The sequence below is a fragment of the Amblyomma maculatum genome, chromosome 9 (assembly GCF_055883805.1).
Source record: "Amblyomma maculatum isolate TAMU_Amacu chromosome 9, ASM5588380v1, whole genome shotgun sequence".
Classification (NCBI taxonomy): Eukaryota; Metazoa; Arthropoda; class Arachnida; order Ixodida; family Ixodidae; genus Amblyomma; species Amblyomma maculatum.
In genome coordinates, this window is record NC_139352.1 from 68,005,906 (window position 1) to 68,026,479 (window position 20,574).

General features: G+C 48.3%; 1 long non-coding RNA gene across 1 annotated transcript in view; it reads right to left on the reverse strand.

The window, feature by feature from the left end:
• Positions 1–20,574, reverse strand: part of LOC146179297 (uncharacterized) — a 625,697-nt gene that overhangs the window by 461,052 nt on the left and 144,071 nt on the right. The window lies entirely within an intron of this gene.

A 20,574-nucleotide genomic window follows, 5' to 3' on the forward strand; every position in this document is an offset into this window, starting at 1 on the left:
TGCATTTTTTTAACCATAACGCCCATTTCTGGCTTGCAGAGCAGAGAGGCGGGGGCATGGAGAGAGAGAGAGAGAGAGATAACAGATTCAACTAAACTGCGAAGGCATTTTGAGTAACAAATATGCGAAAATTGCAACCATGTATGCCGAGTAAAATTCAATATGTAACAAGGGCGTTAACAATCCGCGCAAACGTTTTATAACTTAAAACGTTATGTTGCCATGATCAGAGATTACTCTAATCTCTCACAGACGATAACTGAGTAGAATAGCCGGCAGTTCCATTTGCGTAAACGTGACTATACCTTCTGCTGGGTTAACGTGTGCGGTATTTTAGTCATTATGTAGACACACTTCTCCTCAGACAAACTTAAATCCTTCGACTCACCCTTATTTATTTTCCATGCAGTGCATACACAAGTATACGTGCGAGAGAGGACGGCCGAACTAGTAGCATGTACGTCGCCGCTTGCACTTTCAGAACTAATGTGGTTTGTGGGCATTCTGGTTACAGATCTAAGCACCGCTTTGCAGGCTATAGCATCCTGGCTGTTATTAGATGTCTCCCTTTTAAGCGGTCCTATTTTGATGCAAAAACGATGACGCACCGAAATTTCGACGTGCGCTACAGAACAACCCCCCGAGTGCGAGTCGAAATTAATCCCGGACCGTTCCTTCCAGTCTACGGAGTCTTCTCCCCGCCGTAGTCTGGCCACGATGGCTGGGGGATAAAGCCTCGCTAATTCAATTTCCATAAGGATTCCGAGCCCGCACAAAAAGCCTGGCGCACGCGTCACACGTGCGGAGCTGCGGCGGAGGGGGGCGAGGAGGAAGTGGAGGCGGTCATTGTTCTCTTGCGCACGTCGTCCATTTTGCACGCCTCGCGAACATGGCGACGCCCCGCCTCCCCATCGACCATTCATTCCAGAAAGGAAGGCGGCGAGAGCATCTGCTGGCTGGCGTTGTGCGGTATCACGAAGAGGATATAAAAGCAACACAGCAGGAGCGGGTTAACTCAGGTTTACGACCCTAGTCCCAGACCGGGGGTTCTTCTCTTCCTTGTAGTTTTTGCAGTCAATAGCCGGTGTGCAGGTCTCTGTGTATAAAGTTTATAGACCGTCAACGACAAGTCTTCTGGAGAGATCTTGGTTATACGGACTGTAGGCTGTAGCTGCACTAAAAGTGCTCTCGCGAGTTTCAGCGCCTACCAGTGGTCGAACAGGAGCAGTAGCGTTGTGTTCCATTGGCAGAGGAGGCGCGCTTTTGGGGTCCCGGGAGCAGCCGAGCGCAGTCCTCGGTGCTCCGTCGCCAGCGGCGGAGTACAGGGAGAACGGATGAAGTCACGTGACCTTTTTGACATTCGCCTGGAACCCGGGCAGGCCAGTCGAGAAAAATTGCGGAAGACGGCAGCGGGAGCGTTCGGCCGTCAGATACGGATAACGCAAGCGCGGGAAAAGTTTGATCACATGACGCCTGACGTCACGCGCTCCGCCTTGGTACGCTGCTCTCCGAGCAGCGTGAATGTTCCATTGGGGAGACGAGAACGCGCGTCCCCAGTGCTTTCGCGCGCTGCTCTGGCTGCTCGTTGCTCTTGCTCCTGTTCGCCCAATGGAAACCGGTATTACTCTTACAATGCTGCCTTTGCGGCTTCCTCGAACACTAGTCCTTCATGATATGGTCAGTACGAGAGCTCTCATTGGAGATATTAAAAGCATGGGAGAGTGGCACAAGCTCTCCTTTATGTAGGTGAGAAGGAAACCACGCAGCCGGCACGGTTAGTTCTGGCATAGGCACTACCGTGTACAAACAGTTCCCTTTGCAGGTTTGTAACTGCGTGCAGACTATCAGACTATTCCGCTGGACAGGTCATGAAATAAAGCAAACGCTTTTATATATTTTTTTAATAAATATGCGCATATATGTAAAAGTGCCTTGCATAATTAGAGAAGGCAATCATGCACCTTCGTTCACTAGGCTTTGGCTTACTTTCCTATAGTGGCAGTGTAAGAAGGAAGTAGAACTATATACAAAATAAACTGACATTGCAAATAAGCCCGAGGTAGTTTTGCCAGTCCCAACTTTTCAATAGGCTTCATTTATATCGAGCATATATGTTAACTTCCACTGTAATTAATATTGCAATTAGTGGTCAAATAATGAATGTTTACTCTGAGGGTCAGATATCCCATTTGGCATGAGAACTGTTTCCTGACGGTACTTTTGCGTACCAAAGGCAGGACGGTGGGTTATGTGGCCCATACGCTCCGTAGCGACCCCGCCGTGGCGGCCCTGGGGTGAGGGCACTCGACTTCTGGCCAAGAGGACGTGGGTTCGAGCTTAGCAGCGGCGGGCACGTTTCGATAGAGGCGAACCGCTTGACGCCGGCGTACTGTGCGATTTCTGTTTTCGAAAATGCTCGAAACTAATAGGTCGTTAATAGAAAAAAAACCTCCGCAAGGGCCAGTTTAGCTTTCGTATAACACTCTAATTTCATTGCACCAGGTACGAGGCTTGACAGCGCTGTACTGAAAAGTGTTTATTGAACTGAATGGCAGATATCGTAGAATGAACATTGATAGCCTGCTCAAGAAAGTAAGCCGTACAGTTTGAAAGCCCAAGCATGGTTCATCAGCCCAGGAACGGCTAAAGAGTATCAGAAGACGAGGAACCATGCTTGGAGCTTGGCGCTTATATATAGGTGTCTATTCTCTTCCAACCTTTTACATGTAATTGACCTCGAAAGGTTTGACATATAGTTTCGCATCTTGTCCCGTGGTTAATGCGGTTGTAGCTGCGGAATAAGTACAGTTAACATGCACCTGACCACTTCTGTGAAATTAAAAATGAAGGTTCCGGGTTTCTCAAATACCGGCAGTTGAAGAAAATACATCTTTGTCCGGCGCATGAATCTGGGAATGTCGCTTAGCCGTGGTAGCCGCTCAACCTACTAACATAAGCAGGATAGCTACCAGGTGATATGGGCGAGGAGCTCATCCTTTTAAATTTCCCTCAAATATTAGTAGCCAAAGACATTTTCCTGCTTAGCACACAATCTATGGATGGCAAGCTTGAGATACGCATTAATTACAAGGGTCAGGTACCGAAAATCTGCCCGAATCAATTGCACGCAAACAACATTGGATCGTTCGTGATTTAGCAGCAGAAGTCGATCAGGCATGGCAGATGAGGAGATGACATATGTCAGCGTAAACGCAAAAGTTCTGCAAAAAAAAAAAAAAAAAAAAAAAAAACGAAAAAAAAAAAAAAAAAACAGGTGTGTCATATGAAGTCATATGGGAAGTTAGATATCAATTGGTATTAATGTGAGATTTGGTGCAATCATTATTCCCAGTTACAGAAACATTCACTGCTGTTATAATTTGTTGGCGGGCATCAGTTAGGCTAGCTTTCATTACTTCGTGGTAAATTTCAGATAACCAGCTCTGGCGCATGACTCTTCCGAATAATTCTGAAGCACACTTTCACATACTAGTCTCTGGCCCGGATGCTTCCAATCTGGCACGAAGCTCTGGTTATCCAGACCTGCGACCCTGCAGACGTAGCCCGTCACTTTGAAGAATGGCGGCGAACGGCGCGATTGCCGATACAGGCAGAGATATTTCCAGAGAGAGAACATATTGGACCATTCAGAACAACGGCCACGCTGAATATAGCTCAACCGAATGCCAGTCTGCATCCGCGCAATAAGAATGGCGGAACGGCAGCAACATGGGAGGAGGAGTGAGTGGGGAAGAGGGATAAGGCACGGAGAAGCGATGGAGCCGTCCGCTCGGTCCGATTGTCTTCTATAACCCTGCTTCAGGTGTTCTCTATGCTGGTGAACGGCTGCTGCTGCTGCTGCTTCGGCTGATAGTTTGGGGCCCAGTCACGACCTGAGCGTGTAGGAAGTCGTAAAGCTTTGACCATTGTTCGTTCGTGTGTAACGCCTTCCGCGGTGTGTGCGAGCGCTATGCGTCGTCGTCCTATCGTGGTCACGCTCGCAAAGTTCGCGCTCGCGTTTTTTTTGCGCGCCGCGGTCGATGCTGCTACGTCTACACTCTGCCCTCGCGATGATTGCATCGGCTTCGTTGTGCACGCGGCCCAAGTGAACGAGCGAGTGAGTGGCGAGGGGTGGCATGCGTGCGAGTATTTATGGGAGAGCCGCAGTGGTCGACAAGGTTCATCGCGCGTCCACCGTCTACCACCAGAAACAATGCGCGTTCGCGCGTGCGCATGTATGCTCTTACCGAAATCTGTTCCGGCAGTACTGATGTACGCATTGTCGAATGTATCTCTTTTCCTTTACGGTTGTTGAGAAGTAAACGGCAGGGGAGAAGGGGCGTAATTCTGCTCCTTGTGAGATAAATTGCGGTTGAAGGAATGTCAGCTGCCGTCTTGAGGCGAGGTTTCAAGCGCCGTGGATTGAAGAAGCGTCATTAGCCTTTTGATCCCACCAATAATATCGAAGGTTTTGATCAAGTGTTCCGTTTTCCAGTTGCATAAGCAGCGCAGCAATTTAAAGCGCTGTTTTTTGGTACTGATTAGTGCTAGATTGATTTTACCGGTTCTTATCGCGTTTAAAGGCTTCCGATGAATCATCCACGTTTACGCCGGTGCCTTCATTGCACGGTCTGTTTTAACGCTTATTGTGACTTGGTGTCGTGTCCCCATCTACGTCCTGCGCGGTTAAAGGTCTGAGCAGAGATTTTGTAGTTCCTAATATCAACTAAGTTAACCTTCTTGGTCCTATAATGCGGTTTTCTTTGTGTTATCTGTCGCTCTGGTTCTCTTAAATATTTCGGGTCTTGGTAACGTCTAGCGAATCAAACGACTTACTCTTTCGGTACGAGAAATAGCTATATTCAAGTTGTATGCACCGTTGTAGCGCTTCAATTAAGCGACGTACACGTACGCTAATTAGCCCAGGTTTCGACATTAAGGATATTTATTTATTTGCAATACTGCCAGTCTCTAGTTGAGACCATAGCAGGTGGGCATTACATTCATAATATTGACAAAATGATGATGACAAAAATCAAAGCAGCTCTACAAAAGTACAGTATTAGGCAATTCTTAAAGCACAAAAAACTGAAAGTATGTTATCAAATTCGCGCGAACAGTTCACAAATAAAGAACTCATACAAGTTCAAAAACTAAACAATGGGATAACAGGTTTTCGACTGTGTTAAACAAGCGAACGAAAAAAAGAAAGCGAAATTTGTAACCGAATAATCTCAGCTCACACCGTGGCCTGTAGTTTGGAACAAAAACTTAAAAATGAATCATCGTTAGTAACAAATGAGTACAGGCAATTCCATTCGCTTGTTGCCAACGGGAAGAAAGAATGTTTAAATGCATCACTGTGACATGAAAATTCGGTTAGCGTGAACGCGTGGTGGTTTCTTAACTCTCGCTTATGTGATAATGAAACATACTGTGATAAGTCGATGTTAAAGGCGTTATGTAGTAGCTGATATAAGAATTTTAATCGCGCCAACTTTCCTCTTGCTGATAGCGTTTCGAGCCCGGATATTACAGCTAGTTCGGTTGGTGAATCTGTTCGCTTGTATTTGTTATAAATGAATCTTAGTGCTTTACGCTGTATTTTTTCAAGCCTCGAAATGTTAGTAAGAGACTGGGGGAACCAAACGGTGTTAGCATATTCTAGTACTGGTCTAATAAAAGTCTTATAACATAAATGTTTAGTTTGTGCAGGGGCTAGGCGAATACATCTTCTAAGAAAAAATAACTTGCGCAATTCTGTAGCAGTGATGTTACTAATGTGCTCTCTCCATCTAAGATCTGAAGTCAGTGTGACACCTAAATATTTACGCTTGTTTACAAAGGCAAGTGGAATTTCATTCATTTTATACACGAAATTAGAAGGCTGTTTTTTCCTGGTTACTGCCATTGCTACGGATTTCTTTGTGTTGATTGTCATCTGCCACTTATTGCACCATTCAGCAATTTTTTCTAATGACCTGTTAAGAAAGACATAATCTTCGTGGCTTCTTATTTCTCTGTATAGTATACAGTCGTCAGCAAAGAGTTTGATCTTACAATTAATATTGGCAGTAATATCGTTAATAAAGATAAGAAATAACAGGGGTCCTAGAACAGAGCATTGAGGAACTGCGGATGTGACTGCTACCGATCTGGATTGCACGTGGTGGTAGAATATGAATTGTGACCGTTGATGCAAAAAGTCCTCTATCCAAGCCAATATTTCGCTATCGCCAATGGAAGCCCCACAACTTTGCGATTAGTTTTGAATGACACACGCAGTCAAATGCTTTAGCGAAATCGAGTAAAATGATGTCAGTTTGGCTGCAGTTATCAATATTTAATGCGAGGTCGTGGACTACTTCCGTTAATTGACTAATTTTAGATAAGCATATATATTGAAACAGCTGTGCGGAGCTGGAAGCTTTAACCGGAGGGTAGCGCTCTTAATTCCCGGCGTTACTCGTGCTCTGTATGAAGTTCAAAGAATAGAAAACTTGGTTAGGGAAGTTAACGGGCTGTTACAGTACCACACAAATTTAAGATGTGCTGTCACCATAATCTGCTTCAGACATCCCTGGTACTACATTTTCAGCGATATTTCGCCTTTTAGAGACAAGGGGTTAGGCGCTGAAGGAAAGTATAATGTGGTCTAGTTAGGCACCATCCCGCGTCACAGGAGCTCGCGTCTGTTGGGTGGTGTGAATTATATGACGTGTTCCCAGAGCAACAGGAAACACTGGAGGTGGAGGACGAAACAACTTTATTCAAAGCATTATTAAGCGCCGAGAATGTCCTGAGCCAGAGTCACCAAGGCCAACTTTTCCTTCAGCTGGTCAGAGGCTAACCAAGCCTGGGAGGAGGGTGTGGAAAGTGAGGTGACTGTATTGCAACAGGGCAGGAAAACATGCAGTGTTCTAAGTTTTCATAATGCTCAGAACAATTTAGACGTGGGGGAATGTCTGATTCGGTATAGAAATGATCGCGCAGGAGTAAGGATTGTATTTAGTTGTATGCGTCTAACTATGCGTATCTGCGTGGTAGTGAGGGATTTATTAGGAAGAGGAAGTGCACGAAGAGTTGCCCTAATGTTGTCATAGTGACAACACTGTGTTGAGCTTCAGGCTCCAGTAAAAATGTGCCCAGACAATCAGCGGCAACCTAAATAGATTGTACGCGACCGTAGGAAACAGGCTCGTTAGCAGGTTTGCTGTCTGTCGCTGACTTCACGTAGTGTACCTGCAACAATTTCCGACCCATCCATTCATGCAGCGAGACTAACGACTACACAACGTCAGTACAAATATGAGCACTGTCAGATCTTTCGACAAACTACATATATTCACCGTCACAAATTAACTTAGTTCAGCTTTTACTTCTCATTTCCTCTAACTTCTTCCCTCACCCACCTACCTCAAACTATATATTTTCCTGCCGCAAGGTAGATACGAACTGGCTTCAACTAACACCCTCTCCCACTCTTAATAAGAACGACTGAAAGAGTTTCTGATTAAAAATGTCAACTTAACCGGTCAAACCTCACGCAACTAGACACCGCGGAGACTTTCCGCCAGTCTGACTGCGGCAAATCTCACGCACGCACGCACGCACGCGCACACACACACACACACACACACACACACACACACACACACACACACACACACACACACACACACACACACACACACACACACACACACACACACACACACACACACACACACACACACACACACACACACACACACACACACACACACACACACACACACACACACACACACACACACACACACACACACACACACACACACACAGCATAAAACAGGCATAAATATGCGTGAACGCACGCCGCATCGTTAATTAGGGCCCATTCATTGAATCACACGCTGTAACACACTGTGATCGAGAGCAGCACCACGGTGGTTTGCAGGCTCTGCAAGTTAACACCGAAACGTGGTGCGAAAGAACAGGGCACACGCAAAGCGTACGCTAGCACGAACCAGCTCGTACGAACTGCTCCCCTACCCCCAGCTCCAGACCCTGGCCAGAGATACACACACGAAAAGGAAGAAAACAAAAAAATACCCCGGAACGTGCAGGCTTTTTGAAAGTGCTGAGCTCGGGGGAAGAGAAGCGAGCATGTGGCACGACAAGGCCCAGAATGAAAAGTTGCGTGCGCTTGCATTCGACTGAAATTGTTGTGGGAGCGTGCACACGAGGTTGCGCGTCTATACCGCGATTTTCAAAAGCCGCCCCGCTGTGCCTTTTTTTCTTCCGCCTATTCTCTGAGGGCTCCCCTCCAACGCCACCCAATAAATGCACTCCCCTTGCACACCCTTCTTTTGCTATTCTCCCTTGTCGCGGTTCCCCACTAGCTATAAACGAAACAAGTAAGAAAATTCAAGTTGAAATGGGAACGTATATGTCGACCAAAATTTAGATAATACAGATTGTCGCGCCACCTAGTATCTCTTTCTGTATATATTTAATACAATTTTGAACGTACCAGTTTCAATTCTCAGTTTGGCTGCTTGATAGAGATGGCGCGACAACTACGCACTTTCAACTTTTGAACAAGTTAGCGCGTTAGTGGCGAAAACGTTGGGGCCAGCAGGAGTGTTGCAGTTGTTACAATTGAAAGGGTGCTTTCTCTCTTTTCATTCCTTCCTCCTCGGCATCAGGGGAATTTGCAGTCGTCCGCACGCGCCCAATGTGCGAAGCGGACGGCTGGGGAGGTAGCATTGAATTTGTTCCGCCGTAATGACTGCAATGCTCGCATGCGTCAGTGGTTATCCGTCTCGGCGTTCCCAGCCCGTTCCCATGGAAAACCGTGCAGCCAACGCAGAACGATGGATGTCACGCGAGTAGCCACTGAAGCAGGCCTATGATGAGACGAATGACCGTGCGTTACGAGTGGGGGTTTTGGTATAGGGATCAATGTCGAGCAAGCTTGAGGAACGCAGTTGGGGCGCAGATTTCACGCACTTTTCGAAATCATCCGCTTAACACCAGGAAGGCAAGATGGGTGTACGTACTTGGCTGTCCGACCGAGGGAAAAAAAAAAAATTGGGGAAGACTTGAGCTCCGCCTTATAAGTTTATCAGGCGATTGCGTCTATGTGTACATTCAAAGCCCTGAGGTCCTCCTCGCACACCAGACACAGACCATTTGTTTCTTCACAGGTCCTCCTTTCACCCGAGTAGAGCGAATGCCCTTCAGGGGTTTAGAGGGAGCTGGTCTGACTTGCGACCCAAGGATCAAAGGTTCGAATCCCGTCTGATCCCAAGACGTCCTAGTCTTGTTGCAACCTTATCACAACTTATCTGTTTCTTTTATGACTGCCACTTCCGTAAAACGTCACGATGCTCTCAAACAACCTGGATGTTCTCAACACAATGCCGACAACTACGACGCTTATCGGGACGCTTATCGCTATCACGTTAGCATATAGTAATAGAGCAGCAAGTGATGCTGCCTGTGATTGCTCATCACTCAAAGACAAACTATCTACCAATTTCGAAATGACACTTTTTCTCTCAAGCCAATAATTAAAAATAGCTAATTAGTCTTTACTAATTAATCGAATGTAGTGAACGAAAAAAATACCGGAGGTTAGCATAGGCGACTCTGAACATCTCTGACTTTTTTTTTTTTTTTCACTGTGCTAGGGAAAACCGTATTTTTAAAAACTTGGTCCAAGTTAGCTGGGACACCCTGTATATAATGCGCTGAGTTCCACGAAGTGCGTGTTCAGGGAAGAAAAAAAAAATGGCGGTGATTTATGGGATTGATGTGCACAAGACATGCGAGGACAATTTTCTTTCCCTCTCTAACCTATTACAATTCTGAATATATTTCATTTCGGGTTCTATTCTTATTCAATTTCTGTTCCTAATCGCTCCTATTATTCATTCTTGCTGAGTCATTCTTAGCATTTTCTTTTTAGTTTTCACGAGTCGTTCTGAGCGCGGTCTCACCTTCCTGCCCAACAAGTGGAAGGGAGATGCCTTTTCAACCGTCATAGTCGGCAGGAGCAGGCTTCACCATCATGAGTTCTAGCGCTATTGAATTAAGCCACTATAATTAGAAATTATCAACAGTACATCTCGAAGACCAAGCAGTTACAAATGATCAGAACCTCAGAACCAAACAGTTCACTCGTAAAAAAAAAAAAAAAAAAAAAAAAAATCGCTACGTAAATCAAGCGAAACCCACTTCTTTTTTATTTTTCGCTTTCCTTCCCGCAATTCTGCGTGAGCGAGCTGGGGTGTACCTGATGCCGATGACGGCTACAGTTTCGCTGACAGTCGCAAGTTCTCAGATGGGGACAGAGGTATACCGCGGAGTAGGGGGGCGGCCTGCCAAGAGTGTCTCAGGTATAACTTCCGTGAATGAAACGGCGAGCAAAAATAGCAACCTGGGTTGAGGGGCTCCGTCAAAAGCCATACCGGCGGAAACCCGCCAGAGCGAGCGGCGTGAACTAAGCCTTCGAAAGCTTCGCCTTCACCGGTTGGAAAGTATGGATCCAGAAGGAGCGCACTCCTGCTTCTAATTCCGTGCGCGGTGAGAACCGTACACCTTCCGTCGCTCCATCACACTTTTGCCTCCAGTGTATCATGCACATGTTCTCTTCGAGACACGCTCAGTATTCTACACCTTGAAGTTGTCTGCAGAGTTCCAACTCGTGAGCCTTTCAAGCTTCTTTTTTCCCCATACTTAAAGTTAATAGGAGACCACAAAAACGTGGATTAACGTACAGAAGCCCGCTCCATACCACGACATAACGTCTAACTGCTACTTAGTCTAAACCTTAGCGAAGCAATCTGACCAAAGTTTGCAGTGTTCGAATCAAGGGGAGTGTGTTGATTGCACTTCCGGTTAGCGTGACCAAAACATAGGGGCGAATAAACCAGAAGTTCGAGTTAATCGAGTTGAAGATATTCCTGTATACGTACGCAATACCAAACCTTATAGGACCATTAATGACCAACCAAAGAGCCCAGACCTGCCACTGCACAGAATTAAAACTTCAACGTGAGAGTGCAGCCGCACGTACCAAACACAGCGCATGCGCTCTCTCCTCCCACACTCCGTCCTCTACTTCTGGTTCTTGTCCCCCTGTGCTCTTTCCTATCTCCCCTTCGCGGGGAGTTAAATGAAACGTGGCCTCTAGCACACACGCACGCACAAAATCCCCCGTCTCGATCCCTGCCCGCCCGTCCTCCGTATATATATCGAGCAGAGAGAAAGAAAGGCGCAGAGGCAGGAGAGAGCCAAGCGGGGACCCGCACACCAAGGGTCGCTGAAGTGTACCAATAATTTTTGTCCTCCCCACCGTACACAGCTTCCCCTTCACAACGGCACGCACCCTGCAGCTCAGTGTGCCGGACTGAGCTCACGCAGCCGCGCCGTTCGCTTATAAAAGAAGCCGCCTCTCACGGAGCGGAGAACCCCGGGGTCTGAATGGGAAGCGTATAGTACGGGGCAGGATTACCGGCGGCAGGGGCGGCTGAACCTGAGAGACAGGCGAGGGGTCCTGCCAGACTCCGGCTCGTAGAGTTGCGAGCTGTAGGGCGGATTGATGCACGCGCCGTGGTCGGGCATTTATTCTCGAAGGCGCGAATACGTGCCTCAATTTCAGGCAGATGGTCTTATTTTCAGACTGGCATGGCGCCCGTTGCATTTGGAGTGAACCGATAGCATGTGCGCGGCGGACGTTCCTCGATGATGTTCGACATCGATACATCTTTCCGTCACTAAAGTTAAGTAGGATATCGCCACCAGAGCAATGTGTGCTTGCCGTGTTGTATGACATATGTAGGGGGACGGCATTTTTATGACCCTTTCATACTTTCCCAAATAGTGTGGCACCATTTCTAATTTAACGCTATGACGTTAAAGTGCACGTTCACCGAAAATTCGGCGTCGCCACCGAGGAGGAGGAGGAGGAGGAGGAGGAGGAGGAGGAGGAGGAGGAGGAGGAGGAGGAGGAGGAGGAGGAGGAGGAGGAGGAGGAAAAAACATTTATTAAAACCCAATAACTGGGCACTGGTCAAAGCCGGCGTTGTCAGCTGAAATTCGCGAGCATGGCTGACATGGCCGATCACTGACTGGCGGGTAGGGTTGCCTGACGTTGCGTTTGGCAGGGCCTGCCAGTTCAGACCTCTGCTTTCATATGAGAGGGTGATATCAAAACCAGCCTGCCAGGGTCCTTATACCCAATGTTACCCAAAGCCGCGCACTGCACGCAGGCACGTTCATACGGCTTGGTTAGCAGCTTACGCTACCGCGTCATACCCTCAAAGGCAGATCTTAATACCTCTGTCACACGAGCAAATTTAATGTCATTCAATGCATCGAACGTCATTCCGTTTCTTTCGGTGCTACACGGTAAAATATAATGTCATTCACAAATGGTGGCAATTACAATCAGCTCTCAGTTTTAAAGCTGACCAAAACATTTCTGTACGATAATTCAAGCGAAAAACATTACTTTTGGCTGCGCTGTAGCACTTTAGCTGTCCAATATCCAAGCCAAGTATCGAGTCACCCACAAAACCACAAATTTGATAAATGTAAAGAACTAATATGGCGGAACACAGCGGAGCGCGGATACACAGTGCGGAGACGCACGGAGACACTTAGAGCACGCAATTGACGTCCAAACTGTGAGGCGCTCAGTCACAACTTTAAATAGTTCCGAGATAAACATACGGCGAGATGCGGCCACCAAGGAACACAGAGCACAAAACGATCGTGAGTAGCTGCCATAACTGGACCGCTGCTGTGACCGAGAGTAATGCCGTTTCGCGAGAGCCTGCAGTGCGAATAATTTTACACTTAAATTAACAGGTTGTAAAACGAAACTCTAGAAATACTATTTTTAAATTTCAATGTGTGCAGAGTATGTTGTTGCGTTACTTGTTCCTGCTCTGTATCTGGCGTCAAGAGTACACATTCGGTTTGGTTTGGTGGGTTTGTGGGGTTTAACGTCCCAAAGGGACTCAGGCCACCAGAGACGCCGTAGTGGAGGACTCCGGAAATTTCGACCACCTGGGGTTCTTTAACGTGCACTGACATCTCACAGCACACGGGTGCCTTGCCTTTCGCCTCCATCGAAAAGCAGCCGCAGCGGCCGGCATTCGATCCCGCGTCCTTGGGAGCAGTAGTCGAGCGCCGTAACCACTGCGCCACCCCGGCGGGGTAAGAGTACACATTCGGTTCGCGATCGAATGCGAATGAGTTCCCCAAACTCATTCGATGAAGAATGTCATTCGAACCTAATGACATTAAATTTTCTCGTGTAGCAGGGGAATAATGACATTAGGTGCTAATGTCATTCGATACGAATGACATTAAACTTGCTCGTGTGACAGGGGTATAAGTGTCCGCCATTATTTTTTATTTGCCCGCTTTATTTTCTCGGAAACATCAAGGAGCGCTTATGTGGTCAAAACTTTTTGTCGAAAATAAAATTTTGCGAAAGACCACTCACACAATCGCCAGCACACCAAATTTTTCATTTTCTTTTTTCTTTTTTTGAATAAAATCGATGGCTTTTTCTTAGGCTTGGGATGTTTCACTTAGAATAATCCAACACCGATCTCTAGCTGTCTCTCTAATGAGTTGGCGGCGGTCAGGTTACCTCAACGCTGCCCAACTTTGATTATGTATCTGATCCTCTGCTGCCTTTGCTGCATATTGTCACGTCTCGATTGAACGCCAAGGAGGACCCAAAGATAGGACGGGTTTAATAAATCAACCTGGACGAGTCTTGCGCTCCAACTTCCTTCTCTTCCAGGCTCGCGCTTGTGGGGGCCCAGTCATCATCTTTGGCGTCGTCTTCTATGCGGCATTTGCCCCCCCTCCTCAGGAAGCATCGTCCCGATGAGCACAAAAGGGAGTAGGGGGTCAAGGTCAGTCCGAGTTGTACGGCTTCATGCGTACAACGTGGACGACGTCGGCTTGTTGCTGGCGTCGCTTCGAGGTCGACACCCCGTCTGGCACCACCTCATAAGTGACGTCGGTTAAACGTCGCTGAACAACATATGGCCCGAAATATCGCCGCAATAGTTTTTCGGAGAGTCCACGGCGGCGAATAGGCGTCCAGACCCACACTTTGTCGCCAGGTTCGTACATGACATGTCGGCGTCTATGATTGTAGCGTCGTGCATCATGCTCTTGCTGATTCTTGATCCGCACACGCGCTAGTTGCCGGGCTTCCTCTGCACGCTGAGCGATTTCCTCGGCGTCCTGATCGAGATCGTCGGTGTCGGCATTCGGGAGCAACATTGCATCCAGCATAGTTGTTACTGGTCGCCCGTGAAGGAGGCTGAATGGTGTCATACGAGTGGTGTCTTGGCGTGCCGTATTGTAGGCGAACGTGACGTAGGGAAGAATTTCGTCCCAATTCTTGTGGTTCACGTCAACGTACATGCAAAGCATGTCTGCAATGGTTTTATTGAGGCGTTCCGTCAACCCATTGGTTTGGGGGTGATAGGCTGTAGTTTTACGGTGACTGGTACCACTGAGGCGGAGAACGGTCTCCAAAAGTTCGGCCGTAAATGCAGTTCCTCGGTCAGTTATAATGAGCGCCGGAGCGCCATGCCTCAGGACAATGTTCTCCACGAAGAACCGAGCTGCTTCGGCGGCGGTACCCCTTGGCAGAGCCTTGGTCTCCGCGTAGCGGGTTAGATAATCGGTGGCGACAATTATCCATTTATTTCCGGCTGTCGACGTCGGAAATGGTCCCAGGAGGTCCATGCCGATTTGCTTAAAAGGTGTTGTTGGCACTTGAAGAGGATGGAGTAGGCCAGCTGGTTTTACAGGGGGTGACTTACGGCGCTGGCAGTCTATGCACGTACGTACATAGTGTTTCACTGTCGCAGGCAGTTTTGGCCAGTAGTATCCGTGCTGGACTCTAGCTAAAGTGCGGGTGTAGCCTAGGTGACCGGCGGTTGGCTCGTCGTGACACGCTTGCAGAACTTCACTGCGGAGAACAGATGGGACGACGAGTAGATGACTGTTTCCCCCAGGGCGGAAGTTCTTCTTGTAAAGCACGTTGTTGCGAATAAAGAATGAAGAGATTACTCGGGTGAAAATCTTAGGCACAACGGTAGTTCGTTTTTCCAAGAAATCAATAAGAGGGAGCAATTCCTGGTCTTCTCGCTGCTGTTGGGAAAGCGTTGCGTCATCTATGACACCTAAAAATGCAGTGTCTTCATCGGTCATAGTGAAAGGTTCGACCGGCGCTCGCGAAAGGCAGTCAGCATCCGCGTGCTTTTTCCCAGATTTGTAAATAACTGCCATGTCGAATTCTTGTAATCGAAGGCTCCAACGCGCGAGTCTCCCTGAAGGGTCCTTTAGATTCGTCAGCCAACAGAGCGAGTGATGGTCGCTAACGACTTGAAAGGGGCGAGCGTACAAATAAGGGCGGAACTTCATAACCGCCCATACCACTGCAAGGCATTCTTTTTCGGTTGCCGAGTAGTTCGCTTCTGCTTTAGATAGGGTCCTGCTGGCGTAAGCAATTACTTTTTCTACACCACCCTGGCGCTGCACCAGCACAGCACCTAAGCCCACGTTGCTGGCATCCGTATGAAGCAGTGTAGGGGCGTCGTCATCAAAGTGCGCCAGGACAGGTGGTGTCTGTAAACGTCTCCGCAGCTCATTAAACGCTTGTTCCTGTTCTTCACCCCAGTGAAAGACAGCATTGTCACGCGTCAGCGAAGTTAATGGCCAGGCAATTCGTGAGAAACCAGCAATAAACCGGCGGTAATAGGCGCAAAGACCCAGGAAACGCCGCAATGTCTTTTTGTCCGTAGGTGTCGGGAACTTGGCGACTGCGGAGAGCTTTTCAGGATCAGGCCGGACACCTTCTTGGCTAACGACGTGACCTAAGAATTGCAGCTCCTCGTACCCGAAGTGGCACTTCTCGGGTTTTAGTGTGAGGCCCGCAGATCGTATGGCCTGAAATACAGCTAGCAGACGGCGTAGATGCTCTTCAAATGTGGCCGAAAACACAATCACGTCGTCAAGATACACCAGGCATGTTTGCCACTTAAGTCCCGAGAGCACAGTATCCATCAACCTCTGAAATGTTGCTGGTGCTGAGCATAAACCGAACGGAAGGACCTTAAACTCGTACAATCCATCGGGAGTGACGAATGCTGTCTTCTCCCGATCTCTCTCGTCTACTTCTATCTGCCAATATCCACTTTTCAAGTCCATTGATGAGAAGTAACGTGCATTTCGTAGGCGATCAAGGGAATCGTCGATGCGAGGAAGAGGGTACACGTCTTTTTTAGTTACTTGGTTGAGCTTGCGGTAATCTATGCAAAATCGTAAGCTGCCGTCCTTCTTTTTAACAAGTACCACGGGGGAAGCCCAGGGGCTCTGTGACGGCTGGATAACGTCGTCTCTAAGCATTTCGGCCACCTGGCGCTGAATGGCTGCACGTTCTTTCGGAGCTACACGGTAAGGATTTTGTCGAATCGGGCGAATCGAGTCATCCGTGATGATTCGATGTTTTGTCAAAGGCGTTTGGCCGATCCGCGATTCGGAAGCAAAGCAGTCTCGAAATTGATCTATGAGATCCAAAAGACGGTCCCGTTCTGAAAAAGACAAATTTTTACTCACATCGACGATGGTTACGGGCGTCTTGCACATTGATCCTTCCTGTTGCAGTGAGAAGCAGTGCTGCGCCTTTGGGACGCTGTCGAAAAAGGCCACAGTTGTGCCTTTCGGAATTTGCTGACGCTCGTCGCTGAAGTTTGTCAGCAGCACTTCGGTCTGTCCATTGGTCAAGTTGACTAGCCCTCGAGCTATAGATACACCTCGGCTTAGTACCAGGGCGACTGCCCTTTCGGCGATACCATCGCCGGTATGCGCCATGTCGCACTTCACTTCAACAAGAGAGCATGATCGCGGAGGTAATGTCACTGTCTCATTGGCGACACGTAAGGGCATCAGTGGTACTTCCGCACAACCAAGGTCTTCATGATTGTTGGTGAAGGCAACGACGCTGTCACGAATGCTGATTACAGCCCCATGAAGACGCAGAAAGTCCATGCCCAAGATGAGATCTTTGCAACAGTCAGGGAGAATAACGAAGCTGCCAACAAACACCGCGTTTCCTATTCCTATCCGGGCAGTGCACTTCCCTGTCGGTGCCAGTAGCTGGCCCCCAGCACTTCTTATTACTGGCCCAGTCCATTCGGTTTTTACTTTGCGCAGCGTGTCAGCCAGTTTCTGGCTAATAATTGAAAAATCCGCCCCGGTATCCACCAGAGCATGTACCTCCAGCCCATCAATGGAAACGGCGAGGTCAGCGCTAACAACGTTATCTGGGTTGCTCGTCTCTTTCGGCATTTTCGGCGGAAGTGCGGCAAGGTCAGCGGTATCAGCTTCGTCGTCGGGGCTGCTCATCTGATGCGGCATTTTCGGTGGTAATGTAGGCGGCATTTTCGGCGGTAGTGCGGCAATGTCAATACTAACGGCAGCGTCAGAAGCACGGGCTGTCGGCTGTTGCGGCGGTGGTGAGGGTTTTGACACTTTTAGACTGTGTGCAACCTCCCCTCGTGAGGTTGCGGCTGTTAGTTTCCCCGGTGAGGGCTAGGGGACCGCCGTCCGCCAACGTCAGCATTGCCACGACGCATCGGCGGAGAATAACGCTGTGGCGATGGGGAGGAGCGGCGGCGGAAGCCCGGGGATTCGGTTTCCCTGCTGACCGGAAGGCCATCGTCGGTTTGGGCAGTGTCAGCGTCGAAGCGGCGGCGAGCAGAAGCAGACGGAAAGGCCTGCCCCTCTTCGCGGTAACGGCAGTACCGATATACGTGGCCAGGTTGTCCGCAGTAGAAACAGAGTGGCCGGCTGTCATAACTGCGCCACCTGTCCGTTCGGCGTAGTTGAGAGCACCTGGAAGGCGCCCACTGAGGCCCCTGGAAGAATCGCGTCTCCTGACGGCTTGGTGCGCTCGGTGAGGCGTGGTCTGGAGGCGGGCGACGTAGGACCGCGGCGTAGCTCTCAGATTGCGGCTCGTGATAAGGTGCAGGAATGTTGGCCGGGTAGTTGACCGGTTGTGGAACGCGGTATGGTGGTTCGGAAATGACTGCCGCGTTGTCGACTGGATGAAATTCGTTGCACTGGGCAGACGGTGTTAGGGAGCACCGAATTTCATTCCTTACAGCCTGCACGAGGGCCTCTGACGACTGAGCTTTCGTAACCGAAATTCGCTGCAACTCCTCAAGGACAATTTCTCTAATCATGTCTCGAAGAGTGGTCTGATCTGTTGCAGTCAGCGCCGCCGCAGTCGTCGGGGCACAGCCGGCTGGTCGGTTGTACTGGCGGCACCGATCTTGGAGGGCTCGCTCTATAGCCGTAGCGTCCTTAATGAACTCACTCACGGTTTTAGGTGGGTTGCGTACTAAGCCGGCAAACACCTGTTCTTTGACACCGTGCATGAGATGCCGTAACTTCTTTGGCTCACTCATATCAGGGTCGGCACGGCGAAAAAGGCGAGCCATGTCTTCCGCAAACATAGCCACGCTCTCATTCGGCTTCTGGACACGCACTTCAAGCAGGCGCAGCGCATTGTCGCGTCGATCAGTTCTCGCAAAGGTGTCTACAAGCTGGCGGCGGAAGTCGTTCCATGTGGATAAGCTGGCCTCGTGGTTTTCAAACCACGTTCTAGCATTATCCTGAAGGGCAAAATAAACATTGCAAAGCTTGTGATCTTCGCTCCACTGATTAATCTTGGCCACTCGCTCAAACTGGTCAAGCCAGTCCTCGACATCTTCAAACGCTTCCCCGCGAAAGCACTCTGGCACCTTGGTGTTCTGAAGAGTCACCGGTGTAGGGTTGGGATGTGCCATGGCTTTGGAGACCTGATGGACTTGGTCGTTTGAAGAGTAGCTTGGCAGATGGTTGTACTCCGGGGCTAGGCCTAGAAGGCGGCGGCTAGCGCGATGTACAGGCGTGTCGATGTCTGGGATTCGCTGTGGACTGCCGGAAGGAGTCTTATGCATACCCCAGCGCGCTCCACCAGTGTCACGTCTCGATTGAACGCCAAGGAGGACCCAAAGATAGGACGGGTTTAATAAATCAACCTGGACGAGTCTTGCGCTCCAACTTCCTTCTCTTCCAGGCTCGCGCTTGTGGGGGCCCAGTCATCATCTTTGGCGTCGTCTTCTATGCGGCAATATTTCTTTTCAGCGCTGTCCAATGTTGTGGCTATACCCTAAAGCACAATCAACAAGCCTCCTGTTCCGTCCATTGCCTGTTTTACTCCGGACCATTTCAAGCCCTCAATTATATGTCGAGTTCTTTGCCCAAGCCGCCCTTTTGATAAGCTATCGTTCTATACGTACTGAGGAAGTGTTCAGACTCACTTGAGTATAAATTTGCTTGCATAATCAAGCCATTAGGTTGCACTGCTTTCTTCAGCACGAAACGTTATGCAAGTTGAAAGTTGGGCTGAATGTTTGTTTGGTTTTCATTCATGAAGTACTTATACCAGGCGCTAATATATCGTTCGATGCTGTTATCTGCTTTCCTTCGCGTTTTCGGGCTGATTATTTCTTTTTATGTTGTACAGCTCCTTGTGATAGCATGTATATTCACCATGTTAGTTCAGTGGCTTCGGAAGGTTATACTCTCTTCAGCGCATCTTTGAAGGGAAGAATAGCTTCTAAAGGAACGCCTGCAGGGGAGCCCCCTTCAAGTATACCGAAGTGGGTTCCACATCGGACGCGAAAGCAACGTACATTTTTTCCTCATCTGTGGAGAATTTTGTGTTCAATATGTAAGCAGACAAATAGGGCTAATTTTCAGCTATGTGTTGACGTTGCCCCTTTATATATTAGGCGACTTGATCCTCTAATGTCAGTATTTATTCCCTTTCTTATTTTCTTTTTGCCCCATTTAATGCTTGTCTATTGAGGTACGTCGAGCAGTGACTACTGCTACAAGCCCGACTAACTATAGGACTAAACAAGTGCCGAGAATGGAAAGTGTGAATTAATAAAGAAGATAAAGAAAGTCGCTATACAGTCCGTGCCTCTTTGCGAAGATCCCCCTAATTCTTCTAAGATGACATATGGACGCCAATGAATATAGAATTAAAGTGGACAACAGGACGAAGTATCTGGAATATGTGCACGCAGAAAATTATGCTGCTTGTTAAAAGCGGTTCAAGTCCACTTTCAATTGAATGTCAGCGTTTCTAAACTATATTGCATAATATAAACTCTCAAGCTAGCAGCCACAACATTGAACTGCTCCACCGTTGAAGGCGCACCACCCTTGAAGGCGCGGTTTATTATGGCGCTACGCACAACTTCCTGTCTCACACTTCGTAGTTGGTAATAATGAAATTCCTCGTGAGCCAAAAACAAAATAAATAAATAAAGCGGATGTTACTTTTTAACACGAAAATCTTCTTTGCTTGGCTCGAGCTAAATGATATCAGTTATCGGCTTATAGTTATCTGTTTATGAGTAATCTATATATACGCCAACAAAACTTTTGAGTGCCGCATCTGACTACCGCGCGAAAAGCCACAATCCA